Below are 12,903 nucleotides of genomic sequence, written 5' to 3' on the forward strand. Positions count from 1 at the left end.
AACAAGCCAGACAAGGTGCCTATTCTTATAGAATTCAAACATTAGTGACAGTAAACAGTTTAATATATGGATGAATAAGAACATATGATGAAAATAGGATGATATGGTAGAGAGTGACTAGGAGACACACCAACTGAGTGGCTGAAAAACTCTCCAAAAAGGTGATATCTTACGTGAAATCTGAATGACAAGAAGGAATCCATTGTGTGAAGATCAGAGGGCAGGGTATTTCAGAAAGACTAAAGAGCAGATACAAAGCTTTCAAGTAGGAAAGAGTTTGGTGTTTTTGTGGAACAGCAGGAAGGCTATAGAGGCTGAAACAGAGTGAGCAAAGTGGAGAGAGGGCAGGGATGAGGTGGAGAGGTAGGCAGGGGCCACATCATATAGAGCTTCATAGGCCACAGTTAAGAAATTGCTCTTATCCCATTTTCCCATGGAGGGTTTCAGCTCCAGTGAGTGGCAGTATCTGATTTCTGGCTTCTGTGGTTATAAAAGCACTCTACTGCTATGTGGTACTTGGACTATAGGATTGAAGGGGGGAAGACCGAAGTATTGCAGATGGTCGTTCAGTTCAATAAACTATTTTATCAGTGATTAAATATAGATTGAGGCCCCACACAAAGTGAAATGCCATAGTGTTTCCATGTTTTCACCCCCTACCCCTCTTATTTTCTTACACCAGTAATCCAGTGTATGTGTACATCCAGCATCTGACTCAACCAGCAGGAGGTTTCTTTTATAAGGTAACAAAAACACTATGGTTAAGTGAACTCACAAGAGCTAAAACATCATGTGAAAACCACAATATATTAGGGTGAGACGAGGATCCAGAAGGAAGGATGTCAAAGCCCAAAGTGACCAGAGAAAGGAAAGGAGGCAGGCTATAGAATGAAGGAGAAAAGAGTCAAGGTCAAAATCAAATGGGGAATGGGTAGGAGGACAGCCTAGGTCTGGGGTCCCCAACCCCCAAGCCACAGACCAGAATCAGTTCATGTCCAATTACAAACGGGACCTCACAGCAGGAGGTAAGCAGTCATTGAGTGATTGAAGCTTCCTCTTCAGAGTACATCATGAGAAACACTGGGCTGTATGAAGCACAAGCTGGAATCAAGATTGCTGGGAGAAATATTAATAACCTCAGATATGCAGATGACACCACCCTTATGGCAGAAAGTGAAGAACTAAAGAGCCTTTTGATGAAAGTGAAAGAGGAGAGTGAAAAAGTTGGCTTGAAACTCAACATTCAGAAAACTAAGATCTTGGCACCTGGTCCCATCACTTCATGTTAAATAGATGGGGAAACAGAGGAAACAGTGACAGACTTTATTTTGGGGGGCTCCAAAATCACAGCAAATTGTGACTGCAGCCATGAAATTAAAAGATGCTTGCTCCTTGAAAGAAAAGTTATGGCCAACCTAGACAGCATATTAAAAAGCAGATATAGTACTGTGTCAACAATGGTCCATCTAGTCAAAGCTGTGGTTTTTCCAGTAGTCATGTATGGATGTGAGAGTTGGACTATAAAGAAAGCTGAGCACCAAAGAAATGATACTTTTGAACTGTGGTGTTGGAGAAGATTCTCGAGAGTCCCTTGGACTGCAAGAAGATCCAACCAGTCCATCCTAAAGGAAATCAGTACTGAATATTCGTTGAAAGGACTGGTGCTGAAGCTGAAACTCCAATACTTTGGCTACCTAATTGGAAGAACTGACTTATTTGAAAAGACCCTGATGCCGGGAAATATTGAAGGTGGGAGAAGAAGGGGAAGACAGAGGATGAGATGGTTGGATGGCATCACTGACTCAATGGACATGAGTTTGAGTAAACTCTGGGAGCTGGTGATGAACAGGGAGGCCTGGTTTGCTGCAGTCCATGGGGTTGCAAAGAGTCGGACACAACTGAGCAACTGAACTGAACTGAACTGTATTTACAGCTGCTCCCCATCATGGCTCACATTACCACCTGAGTTCTGCCTCCTGTCAGATCAGTGGCAGCATTAGATTCTCATAGGAGCACAAACACTACTACACTTGAATCCTCCTGACACCATCCCCATCCCACCCTAGTCCGTGGAAAAATTTTCTTCCACAAAACCAGTCCCTGGTGCTAAAATGGTTTGCGACTGCCAGTCTAGGTGATCACTGAATATCTAGAATCTTCAAAGCTATTCCACAATTTCCAGATGGAGCATGCAAATGGGTTAGCTGAGTTTGAAGGGCCAGGCAAAACAGAAGAGAGGCATATGTGTGTGCACATATACATAAATAAACATGTGTGTATATTCATCATTTACCTGGGACTTAAATGGATGAACATGAAGCCTAAAAATAGAATCAGTTCCCTGGGAAATTCTCTAAAAAGAATTTTAGCAAGCTGAGGAGTATCATTAAATACAGTTTTCTTTGTGTCAGAAGTGTTTCTGTTTGCCAAGGCACTCCATTAATTAAAGATATTGTGTGATCTTAGACCCAGTCAGTAATTCCAACTTTAACATTCATCATGATCCAAAAATGGAAAGAAACCAATGAATTGTAACTTAAAACATCTCACTAATACATCTGACATATCCAGCAGGTGAACAAAGAAAGGGCTTTGACAGCATGGAGTGCTAAACAAATACACAGTAATAGAGATAACCATCTCCCCCAGAAGGCCGGGGGCCCCAATGACAGCCTCGCTCTTTTTCGAGAAATAGTAGGGCAATACCCAAGAGCACTACCTATTGTCATTTCCAGTAACAAAAGGCTCCAAACACTCCATGCTTCTTGTTATTTTTAGTTTACAATCAACTTTCCATCACTTAGAATACAGATACTGCTAAACCAACAGACATATCTTAAGTGTATGGTCCATGGGGACAATTTTCTTAGGCCTAAGAAAGGTTTTGTTAAGCGTCACTACAAATGCTAAAAAACAAACAAACAACACATGAATATAGGAGGGATATCAATTTCACTCTAGGACTTTCTCAGCGTGTATTTATCTGTTTGTAATTCTTTCTCATGAAGCCATTGTATTTGGGTCTGATCTTTTCTTGTTTCCCCAATCCACCCTCCTCCCATCCAAAACCAGTCCAATACCATATTGATTTGTTTTTCATACCTACAGATGAGCACAATCATAGGTTATAAAGAAAATTTGACTAAATAAGTTAATATCAGATCCACAGCCATCTATTGGTACATAAGAAATAGTCACTCTTCAATGTTTATTCTTCAGTGCAAAAAGTTTATTCACTATTGAAGAGGGATTAGCAGGTCAAATTCAAGTTTAGAAATGTGAATTCAATTACCCGAGGCCACTTAAGTGAATTTCCACTTAAATTTGGTGCCAGCTCAGAAGTTCTAAGTTGTTTCTGACTAGCAGTTTTTGATCTGATGGAAACATTTAATCAATTATCAAAGAAATTAAATTACTGGCCACTCTATTAAAGTTTAAGGATATGTACAGAGTGGCATTTCTTAGGGTGAATCCAAGGGGGTATACTTGTGTAAAATATATACTTTCTTACTTCTCTGCCTCTTCTTTTAGGCTCTGAACCCAATGAAGGCAGAAACTACCTTTCATCTCAGTGGCGCTCATGGCAGAGTGGGTGACACACATTAGGTTCAAAAGTAATGCTGTTCAACTAAGGACTGTAAATTCAAGGTCTATGTCCTGAAGTTCTTATATTTGAATAGAGAAAATTGGGTACACATGCAAACTGCAATAACATGAGGCAGTTGATTAAAAGTATCTAGGCCTAGAACACATTAAATGCAGTAAAAATACACGAGATGAGGAATCACTTTAGGAGGGGGTAATATGCAAGGAAAGTCACAGAGAAGTAGAATTGGGCCAGATTTCTAAAGATGAGTGAATATGGTTATAAGAGATGAATATTCTAAATACTGGGGATTCTAGGAGCAAATGCAGGTAGGTAGGAAAATCCAGTGCATATTCATGAGATGAGAAATATTCCAGATGCAATTAGACATAATGTTGGGCATGTGGAAAAGAAAAAATCTACAGAAGTATCTGGAAGGCAGATTATAGAGGTCCCTCATACCAGATTATGAATTTGGACACTACTGTATTAAGTAGACAATTTGGTAGAATTTTACTCAAGAGTCACTAAAGATTTATGAGTAGAAGATTGACATAAATTAATTCAGTAACTACTTGTGAGAGATATCAACAGAGCTGAAAGTTATATCTAAAAGTTAGAGGGGAAAAATACAGGAAACCTCAGATGAATATACATAGGGAACCACATGAGTTATGTACACGGAGTGATTAAACATGGGGATCATCAATCCAAATAGAAGAAAAACTCAGGTAATATCAAAAAACACCTGTGCATCAGAGCAAGTGACAGACAGTAATAAATAAGGATGAGCATCCTCTAAAACTGCTAATGTGAGTAACCACAAGAGGTCAAAACAAAAACCACTATGAGATATTCAATATTTTGTCAGACATGTGAAGGTGATCAGATCAAGTCTAACTTTTATGTACAAAATGAAACTTAGGCATGCAGGCATCACAAGTTGAAATATACATGGAAGGAAGATGAGTGTGATGCCAGGTGAACCCCAGCTCCACCACTCGGGGACCTGAGGCCACTCACTTAGTTTCTCTGACCTTCCATATTAGCAAAATAGTGATTACAATAACAGGCACCTACAGAGTTGGTGTATCAAATGAGAAAATGCAAGCAGAAAGAACCCTGTGAATTGGAAAGGCCAAGCTTAGTTGTTCTCAGAAGTTGGTGTGTCCCTGGAAATCACCAGGGAGCTTTTTTTTTTTTTTTTTTTTTTTTAATCATTTGGCTGTGCAGCACAGAATGTGGGATCTTAGTTCCCCAACCAGGGATCGAACCTGTGCTTGTTGGCAGTATGGAGTCTTAACCACTGGACCTTGAGGGAAATCCCACCAGGGAGCTTGTTTAAATGTACATTCCCAGTGCCACTGCCTCAGAGACTTGGGTAAGCAGGATGGCAATAGGGTTCTGGGGTTTTCTTTAAAAAAAATTGTGGTTTAAAAAACAATATACAATTGACCATCTTCACTGATTTTTTAAGTGTACAGTTCAGTAGTGCTAAGTATATTCACTTTCTTGTGCAACAGATTTACAGAGCTTGATCGCCAGCTTTCTGCTTCCCTTCCCCCCAGCCCCTGACAACCTCCTTTCTATTTTCTCTTTTTATGAATTTGACTTCTTTCCATACCTCATACAAGTGCAATCATACAATATTTCTCTTTTTGTGACTGGCTTATTTCATTTAGTATAACATCCTTAAGGTCCATCCAGGTTACAGGATGGATCAGAATTCCCTTCATTTCTTAAGGCTGAATAATATTCTATTGTATATATATATATATCAAAATCACATTTTTATTTATCCATTCATTGGTTGATGGACACATGGATTGCTTCCACCTCTTGGATATTATGAATAATGCTTCTATGTACATAGGTGTATAATATTAATATTGCTTCATGATCTGTCCATTATTTTGAATATATACAAGTAGTGTTTCCAGATTATGTAACAGTTTTTTTTTAGGAACCACAATACTAATTTTTACAGCAGCTGTACCATCTTACATTCCCACCAGCAATGCACAAGCATTCCAATTTCTCCATATTCTTAATAAGACTTATTTTCTGACTTTTTTAAAAATAGCATCCATCCTAATGGATGTGAGGTGATATCTCTTTGTGGTTTTATTTGCATTTCTCTAATTCTCTCTCTAAAGGGATCTGCATTTTTAACATGTTTGCCAGTGGTTCCAATGGAGAATCACATTTTGAGAAAATCTGCTCTAGGTCAACAATGGTTGCTGTTTTTCAATGAGTATGAGGGGCATGAAGGTGGCCATTGCCTTTTCAGCACAGAGACTACAAGAAAATCCAAGACTGTCCTTCTAAACTGCATTATAATTGCACTAAGAACTTATTTCCTAAATTCGTCTAACAATGGGTGCTGACTTTTTGCAATTACTTTCTTGTTACAAGCCACTGGCATGATGCAAGTGCAAGTTCAAATCACCCATGACTGACGTTCATCACTGCCCATTCACCTAACTGGTAAAGACAGGTATGTATATAAAGAGCATCTTGAAGGATATGATTTTTATTCATGAAATGTTATTTATACTACCCATATTTCCCAACAAAGAGAATATTTCTCCACTCATCTCTTTTCTTTTAGCCACAACCGCCGAAGAATTGATGCTTTTGAACTATGGTGCTGGAGAAGACTCTTGAGAGTCCCTTGGACTGCAAGGAGATCCAACCAGTCCATCCTAAAGGAGATCAGTCCTGGGTGTTCATTGGAAGGACTGATGCTGAAGCTGAAACTCCAGTACTTTGGCCACCTCATGTGAAGAGTTTATTCATTGGAAAAGACCCTGATGCTGGGAGGGTTTGGGGGCAGGAGGAGAAGGGGACGACAGAAGATGAGATGGCTGGATGGCATCACTGACTCGATGGGCATAAGTTTCAGTAAACTCCGGGAGTTGGTGATGGACAGGGAGGCCTGGTGTGCTGCGATTCATGCGGTCGCAAAGAGTCAGACACGACTGAGCGACTGAACTAACTAACTATTTTTAACTCACCAGTATCCTGACCCACCCCCAATTTTAATTTTCTGCATAATTTGTATGTGCATTCATTTTATCATTGGAGTGGGAGTGCCAGTCGAATCCATGATATACTCTATACCACATACACCGAGAGATTTTTCTCCCTTTGGGTATAAAATAACTTGATCTTTGCACAAAGGTTCGTGGGAATAACCAAACAAAATCAGGAGGGGGGATATCTTGGAAGTTGAAAAATAGTAAGAATCTTCACTAACAGCTACATTTGGAAAATATTTATCAAGAACTTAGTATGTACCAATTACTCATAGATTCAAAAACCAGAATATTCTAGTCACCACTTCCTGTAAAAAGAATCATTTTGATCTAAAGTACTTTCAAGACTGAAGCTAAAGTCACAGACAGAGCTACAAATAAATGGAAAGACTAACTCATTCGTTATTTCTTTGAATATTTTCTAAGCCTATATTGTGTTCCAGGCACTGTGATAGATGCCAGAGATAGAATAACATTTCCATCCTAAACAATGGTGTTTCATCGTTGAAGAATCATGCTTGACCTAGTAGGGGCATCTATTTTCCAGTCTAAGTGTTGCTAGATCAAGCTTATTTAACTTAACCAAACAATAGACCGCACTCTTGCCTTCTTAATCTTTGCCCACTTATACACATCTCTTTGTTCTATATTGTTCACACAGACCTCCCTATTTGCCCTTAGTGGTAATATCCCTGTGTTTACTTACTGATCCTCAATCATTAATTTTTATCTTTCTATAAGATTGAAACCTATTGCATAAAAAAATAAGCTCATGACATTAAGTCAGTCTATCACATCTAAATTAAAATAGTACACGGAGTGCTTGACTTCAAGGACACAAATATGAAAACTAATATAAACTATATTATGAAGTCAACAAGATCTAGGTAAAAGCCAAAGGAAGTTAATGGAGAAAGTTTCTGGACAAAGACCATTCATCTGTTCTCCCAGACACAGCCACTTGCCACCACACAAGAAAAGACAGTTCCAAATTTCCAGTCAATAAGAAAGTCCATGCATTAAGAATTTGGCTGTTACCCAAATAGATATTTTCCCAGACAGGTGATCTTAAATTACATTATTTTGCTTTAAAATGTTCTGGCAACATAGAATGACATATGTGTTTCACTTTGGAGAAGTATGAGGACGGCCCTTTGGGGGTCAAAGTTCCTAGGGGTAGGATAGGGAAAAAGTTCAGGCTGCTGGTAACCATGCTGTAAAGAGAATTCTAGGTCTCAGTGTTGTCAGAAGCTCCTCCATAAATCAGTAACTAACCCAACATTAAAAGGCAAGAAATCACTCTGAAATAGGGAAAACTCTTTTTTCCATCCAAAGAATACTTCCTCACCAGCCTTCAGCAATTCTTTCCCTGGTATCCCAGCTCTCTAAAAAACCCACCATGGTGGCTAAGAATGAAGGCTTAGGAATCATGCCTGTTGATGACATCTTTGGTAACAGAGTCGACCGAAAGCATGCCAGTTACTGCTATTTCTCCTTAGTTAATACTTGGCACACTAAGGTTTCAGTGAGAAACCAAGACGCATTACCATTTTGTAGCAGAAATTAAAAACTGGGGGAGCTAAGAAATGTGTTCAAATCTCACATTAATTCACTGTTGCGACTGGAAAAGCACATGACTAATTACTCTGTGTTTTCAGCTGAAGTGTAATCTCATTCATAATTGAAAAAGAAACCCACATAGCTACCAAGAAGTTCTGGTAGTCTATGCAATTTTAGGCCCAGAGAAGCTGGAATATTTGACTGAAAGAAGGGGAGCACCCACCAAGCATTCTGGAGAAATGGTTGGCAATCAGAGAATACAGCCTACTAATGGTTTTAAACTAATGGTTTTAAACAGGACATGGCCATGTGGACCTAGTTATATGATGTTAGAGTGTGCTCACCTTTGATCTTTTGTGCACGTTCTTATTCTTAGATAAAATCCACCCCAACCATCACCCATTGGATTCACATATCTGAGGCCTATTCTTCTTTCAAACACAGTCTCTTCCACAAACTATTCGACAAATTGCTCATTCTTACAGGCCATGTCACCCTCTAAAGTATTTCAGATTTGAGTTGCTGTCTACATATCATTTGACATTCAGTATAACATCTTGCTGATATTTATCTTCTTTCCATATATGTCTTTTTCCCAACTGGACAGTAAGTCACTTAAACAAAGTTATCCCCTTTAGAACAGACTTAAAACGTGGTTGCTCTTCTCTCTCTTCTTTTTTCTATTTTATTATTTATTTTTTATAAATTATTTTTATTATAATTGGAGGCTATTTACTTTACAATATTGCAGTGGTTTTGCCATACATTGCCATGAATCTGCCACGGATGTACATGTATTCCCCATCCTGAACCACCCTCCCACCTTCCTCCCCATCCCATGCTTCTGGGTCATCCCAGTGCACCAGCCCTGAGCATCCTGTCTCATGCATCGAACCTAGACTGGCGATCTGTTTCACATATGATAATATACATGTTTAAATGCTATTCGCTCAAATCATCCTACCCTTACCTTCCCCCACAGAGGCCAAAAGACTGTTATACACATCTGTATCTCTTTTGCTGTCTCGCATACAGCGTTATCATTACCATCTTTCTAAAGTCCATATATATGTGTTAGTATACTGCATCAGTGTTTTCCTTTCTGGCTTACTTCACTCTGTATAATAGGCTCCAGTTTCATCCACTTATTTAGAACTGATTCAAATGTATTCTTTTTAATGACTGAGTAATATTCCATTGTGTATATGTACCACAGCTTTCTTATCCATTCATCTGCTGATGGACATCTAAGTTGCTTCCATGTCCTGGCTACTATAAACAGTGCTGAGATGAACACTGGGGTGCATGTGTCTCTTTCAATTCTGATTTCCTCAGTGTGTATGCCCAGAAGTGGAATTGCTGGGTCATATAGCAGTTCTATTTCCAGTTTTTAAGGAATCTCCACAATGTTCTCCATGGTGACTGTACTAGTTTGCATTCCGACCGACAATGTAAGAGGATTCCCTTTCTCCACACCCTCTCCAGCATTTGCTGTTTGTAGACTTTTGGATAGCAGCCATTCTGACTGGCATGAAATGGTGCCTAATTGCGGTCTTGATTTGCATTTCGTTGATAAAGAGTGATGTTGAGCATCTTTTCATGTGTTTGTTAGCCATCTGTATGTCTTCTTTGGAGAAATGTCTGTTTAGTTCTTTGGCCCATTTTTTGATTGGGTCGTTTATTTTTCTGGAATTGAACTGCAGAAGTTGCTTGAATATTTTTGAGATTAATTCTTTGCCAGTTGCTTCATTTGCTATTATTTTCTCCCATTCTGAAGGCTCTCTTTTCACCTTGCTTATAGTTTCCTTCGTTGTGCAAAAGCTTTTAAGTTTAATTAGATCCCATTTCTTTATTTTTGCTTTTCTTTCCATTACTCTGGGAGGTGGGTCATAGAGGATCCTGTTGTGATTTATGTCAGAGAGGGTTTTGCCTATGTTTTCCTCTAGGAATTTTATAGTTTCTGATCTTATGTTTAGATCTTTAATCCATTTTGAGTTTATTTTTGTGTATGGTGTTAGAAAGTGTTCTAATTTCATTCTTTCACAAGTGGTTGACCAGTTTTCCCAGAACAATTGTTAAAGGGGTTGTCTTTTCTCCATTGTATATTCTTGCCTCCTTTGTCAAAGATAAGGTGTCCTCACTGAGGAATCCAGATCTGAAAGAAACACGTGCACCCCAATGTTCATCGCAGCACTGTTTATAATAGCCAGGACATGGAAGCAACCTAGATGCCCATCAGCAGATGAATGGATAAGGAAGCTGTGGTACATATACACCATGGAATATTATTCAGCCATTAAAAAGAATTCATTTGAATCAGTTCTAATGAGATGTATGAAACTGGAGCCCATTATACAGAGTGAAGTAAGCCAGAAAGATAAAGAACATTACAGCATACTAACACATATATACGGAATTTAGAAAGATGGTAATGATAACCCTATATGCAAAACAGAAAAAGAGACACAGAAGTACAGAACAGACTTTTGAACTCTGGGGGAGAAGGTGAGGGTGGGATGTTTTGAAAGAACAGCATGTATATTATCTATGGTGAAACAGACCACCAGCCCAGGTGGGATGCATGAGTCAAGTGCTCGGGCCTGGTGCACTGGGAAGACCCTGAGGAGTAGGGTGGAGAGGGAGGGGGGAGGGGGGATCGGGATGGGGAATACATGTAACTCTATGACTGATTCATGTCAATGTATGACAAAACCCATTGAAATGTTGTGAAGTGATTGGCCTCCAACTAATAAAATGATATTAAAAAATAAATAAATAAAATAAAATACCTAGAAATAAAAAAAAAAAAAAGATAAGGTGTCCATAGGTGCGTGCATTTATCTCTGGATTTTCTATTTTGTTCCATTGATCTTTATTTCTGTCTTTGTGCCAGTACCATACTGTTTTGAGGACTGTGGCTTTGTAGCAGAGCCTGAAGTCAGGCAGGTTGATTCCTCCAGTTCCATTCTTCGTTCTCAAGATTGCTTTGGCTATTCGAGGTTTTTTTGTATTTCCATACAAATTGTGAAATTATTTGTTCGAGTTCTCTGAAAAATACCATTGGTAGCTTGATAGGGATTGCATTGAATCTATAGATTGCTTTGGGTAGTATACTCATTTTCACTGTATTGATTCTTCCATTCCATGAACATAGTATATTTCTCCATCTATTTGTGTCCTCTTTGATTTCTTTCATCAGTGTTTTATGGTTTTCTATATATAGGTCTTTTGTTTCTTTAGGTAGATTTATTCCTAAGTATTTTATTCTTTTCATTGCAATGGTGAATGGAATTGTTTCCTTAATCTCTCTGTTATCTCATTGTTAGTGTATAGGAATGCAAGGGATTTCTGTGTGTTAATCTTATATACTGCAACTTTACTGTACTCATTGATTAGCTCTGGTAATTTTCTGGTGGAATCTTTAGGGTTTTCTATGTAGAGGATCATGTCGTCTGCAAATAGTGAGAGTTTTACTTCTTTTCCAATCTGGATTCCTTCTATTTTTTTTTTTCTGCTCTGATTACTGTGGCCAAAACTTCCAAAACTATGTTGAATAGTAGTGGTGAGAGTGGGCACCCTTGTCTTGTTCCTGACTTTAGGGGAAAAGGTTTCAATTTTTCACCATTGAGGATAATGTTTGCTGAGAGTTTGTCATATATAGCTTTTATTATGTTGAGATATGTTCCTTCTATGCCTGCTTTCTGGAGGGATTTTATCATAAATGGATGTTGCCTTTTGTCAAAGACTTTCTCTGCCTCTATTGAGATAATCATATGGTTTTTATCTTTCAATTTGTTAACGTGGTGTATTACATTGATTGATTTGTGGATATTGAAGAATCCTTGCATCTCTGGCATAAAGCCCACTTGGTCATGATGTATGATCTTTTTAATAGGTTGTTGGATTCTGTTTGCTAGAATTTTGCCTGTAGTTTTCTTTTTTTGTGGCATCCTTGTCTGGTTTTGGTATTAGGGTTTTGGTGTTCTCATTGAATGAGTTTTGACGTTTGCCTTCTGCTGCAATTTTCTGGAAGAGTTTGAGTAGCATAGGTGTTAGCTCTTCTCTAAATTTTTGGTAGAATTCAGCTGTGAAGCCGTCAGGTCCTGGGCTTTTGTTTGCTGATCATTATTGATTACAGTTTTTATTTTCATGCTTGTCATGGGTCTGTTAAGATTTTCTATTTCTTCCTGGTTCATTTTTGAAAAGTAGTACTTTTCTAAGAATTTGCCCATTTCTTCCAAGTCTTCCATTTTATAGGCATACAGTTGCTGATAGTAATCTCTTATGATCCTATGTATTTGTGTGTTGTCTGTTGTGATTTCTCCATTTTCATTTCTGATCTTCTTGATTTGATTCTTCTCCCTTTGTTTCTTGATGAGTCTGGCTAAAGGGTTGGCAATTTTATTTATCTCCTCAAAGAACCAGCTTTTAGCTTTGTTGATTCTTGCTATGGTCCCTTCTGTTTTTTGTTTTTTGTTTTTTTTTTTTTGCATTTATTTCTGCCCTGATTTTTAAGATTTATTTCCTTCTACTAACCCTAGTTTCTTCATTTCTTCATTTTCTAGTTGCTTTAGGTGTAGAATTATGTTATTTAGTTGACTTTTTTCTTGTTTCTTGAGGTAAGCCTGTATTGCTAAGAACCTTCCTCTTAGCACTGTTTTACAGTGTCCCATAGGTTTGGGGCTGTTGTGTTTTCATTTGCATTCATTTCTGTGCATA

This window comes from Muntiacus reevesi, chromosome X, assembly GCF_963930625.1.
Source record: "Muntiacus reevesi chromosome X, mMunRee1.1, whole genome shotgun sequence".
Lineage (NCBI taxonomy): Eukaryota > Metazoa > Chordata > Mammalia > Artiodactyla > Cervidae > Muntiacus > Muntiacus reevesi.